This window comes from Apium graveolens, chromosome 4 (genome assembly GCF_009905375.1).
Source record: "Apium graveolens cultivar Ventura chromosome 4, ASM990537v1, whole genome shotgun sequence".
NCBI lineage: Eukaryota > Viridiplantae > Streptophyta > Magnoliopsida > Apiales > Apiaceae > Apium > Apium graveolens.
Window position 1 is genome coordinate 150,540,700 of NC_133650.1, and position 3,361 is coordinate 150,544,060.

General features: G+C 38.5%; 1 non-coding gene across 1 annotated transcript; it reads left to right on the plus strand.

Annotated features, from left to right (window-relative positions):
- Nucleotides 1-1,736: 1,736 nt before the first annotated feature.
- Nucleotides 1,737-1,843, plus strand: LOC141721918 (small nucleolar RNA R71). The gene has a single exon (XR_012574959.1). It is a non-coding gene; the product is annotated as a small nucleolar RNA R71 (small nucleolar RNA).
- The last annotated feature ends 1,518 nt before the right edge of the window (nucleotides 1,844-3,361 follow it).

The window sequence follows — 3,361 nt, forward strand, 5'->3', positions numbered from 1 at the left end:
TAAGGCTCTTTCTAAGGCATCAGTCCGTATCAAGTGATCAAGCTCCGAAGTCACCACGGAATCGACCAACTCCACCCTAAAGCACTCTTCTTCATCAGTAGGGAATTTCATTGCATCGAAGAAATTGAACGTGACATCCTGACCTTGAACTCTCATGGTTAGTTCACCCTTCTTTACATCGATAAGAGTTCTGCCCGTACCTAAGAATGGTCTTCCCAAGATAATGGGAATCTTCTTATCCTCCTCAAAGTCTAGAATGACGAAATCAGAAGGAAAGATGAGTTTATCCACCTTAACCAATAAATCCTCCACTACTCCTCACGGATTAGTGATGGAACGATTAGCCAACTGCAAAGACATGTTCACAGGTTTTGGATCAGGTAGTCCAAGTTTCTTGAAAATGTAAAAGGGCATCAGATTGATGCTAGCTCCGAAGTCACACAAACACTTGTCGAATGACAGATTGCCAATGGTGTAAGGTATTGTAAAGCTTCCTGGATCTTTAAGCTTAGGCGGTAGTTTCTGTTGCAGCACAACACTGCACTCTTCCTTTGGAGCAACAATTTCCAACTCCTCAAGTTTTAGCTTCCCAGATAGAATACCCTTCATGAACTTAGCATAGCTCGGCATCTGTTCTAGAGATTTAGCAAAAGGTATGTTAATGTGCAACTTCGTGGAAACCTCCAAGCACTAAGCAAATTGCTTATCGAACTTCTACTTCTGAAGTATTTTAGGATATGAACGAGGTGGATAAACCTGTTTGTCCCCTGTATTACCATCAGGAGGTTTGCTTTCAATATCTTTCATGTTCGGTTCCACCTCGGTATCCTTCTGCCTACTTTTTCAGCTATAATCTCCTTTTCTAGAATTGGCAAAGGTGCAGATGCACCTGCATTCTGAACAGAATCATCATAATCTTCATCTTGCTAATTTGGGGGCTCGCAACCTTTCCAGACCTCAATATGATTGCCTTCAATTGCTCCTTGACTTCCCTCTTGCCTGGATTAGCTTCGGTATCATTAGGAAGAGTTCCTGGTTGACGGTTCAACAAAGCATTGGCAATTTGCCCTATTTAATTCTCAAGAGTCTTGATAGAAACTGCTTGTCTTTTGCACATAAAACTCAACTCCTCTAATTCAGATTTTTCATTAGTAGATTGACCTGCATTTCTATGCGGTTGTTGTTGAAGTTGAAATTGTTGTGTTGGTGCAAACTGTTGTTGAAAACCAGGACGGTTGAATTATTTTTCTCCAAACTTCCGATAAGGTTGTTGTACCGCATTCTGGTTATTTCTCCAGCTGAAGTTAGGATGGTTGGGGTTGTTAGGATGATAAGTGGCAGGAACTAGTTGCTACGACCTCTGAAAGTTGCTCACGAACTGGGCTAATTCACTAGATATAGCACACTGCTCCGTTTCATGCGCACTTGCACAAAGCTCACAAACACTTGTGATCTGATTAACTCCATAATTAGCCAAAAAATTGACCTTCATCATTAATGCCTTTAGCTGAGCAACTATAGCAGTAGTTGTATCCACCTCCAGAATTCTTGCTACCTTTCCTTGAAGTAGTCTCTGAGTTGGGTTCTGATATTCATTAGTAGCCATCAATTCAGTTAGCTCATAAGCTTCATCATAGCTCTTAGCCCATAAGGCTCCACCTGATGCTGCATCGAGCATAGGTCTTGATTGCGCTCCCAAACCATTATAAAAGAAATTGATGATCATCCAATCAGGCATGCCATGATGAGGACACTTCCTAAGAATCACCTTGTAGCGCTCCCAAGCTTCAAATAAAGATTCTCCCGATTGCTGCACAAATTGAGTAAAAGCATTTCTGATTGCATCTGTCTTCGCCATAGGGAAGAATTTAGTGAGAAACTTCTGAGCAAGATCCTTCCAAGTAGTGATAGAACCTGCTGGTAGAGAATGCAACCATCACTTAGCTTTATCCCTCAGAGAGAATGGGAAAAGCCTCAACTTTATAGCATCTTCAGAAACATTGTTGAACAAGAAAGTATCGCAGATCTCGATGAAATCTGTAACGTGCATATTGGGATCTTCCGTTGGAGAACCCCCAAACTGGACTGAATTCTGCACCATCTGAATCGTGCTATACTTGATTTCAAAGGTGTTAGCCATAATGGATGGTCTGATAATGCTAGACTGAATGTCATTGATCTTCGGTTAAGAATAATCCAACAAAGCTTTCGGATTTGCTGCTGGTTCTCCCATTGTAATGATCGCTTCTTCTTCAACTTTCTCAACTTCTTCAAAAACTTCTTCAACTACTTCGACTTCTTCCAGTGCTTCCTTACGAGATTGAGAACATGTTCACATACACACTCTCTAGAGTACCTGAACACAATCAACATAAACAAGTAAGTAAAATATCCGAGCCAGTGAACTTTAACGACCAGTGATGTCAAGCACATAAACTAAATTTAACACCAAACTCCCCGGCAGCGGCGCCAAAATCTTGTTTGCTGTAATTCTAACACGAAAATACACGCAAGGGTACGCGATCACAAGTAGTATAAGATTCAATTTAAGTTCGTTCCCATGGAGAATTAGGTTAATTTTAGATTATGCACTTATGCAACAATGCATGGTTATCGCTCAATGCTAAGACAAGTAACAATTTGAGTTTTGATTATCTAAGATATTATACTAAATAACATTAACTAAGAGAATAAATATTGAATTACTTATGTGAGAATAAATATGGGATTCTAACTTTATTAAATACTTCATTCAAAGTTTATGTTTTTAACCTTAGCTTGTGATGGTGATGACAACTAATCAGATAACACGGAATTAGTATACGCCACTTTTCGTTGTTCGTATACCCTACTATCAAACATCCATAATTAAGATAGAAGTCGAATATACGCCAATTATGCTTAGTCCCTATATGTCTATAAAAATTGAATATATAATGGTTTAAGAGCAAGTTATCTATTGTGATTACATATGGTGAATAAGATGGTTAAAATTACCCATGAATCATGCGTAACAAATATACATGAACCTATGCTAGCATGGCAAGTTCTATTCTTCTATATTCACTGTCACTTCAATAGAGATTAACAAACAATCTTAGACGTTAGCTACGCATCAAAGACGAATAAGCACAACCAAACTAGGAAATCATAAATCACCACACACAAAGGATTATAAGATAATTAACTTTTGAAATCCATAGATAAATCCGCTAGAACCTAATGACAATGATTAATTCATAATCGAACTCATCATCACCTTGGGTTCCAACGAAGACATGATAATTGTAAAATCCGGGACATAACGTGTAATTATTTTTGATAATAAATGTATATTCTGTGTTTATTTTGTTTATTCTGT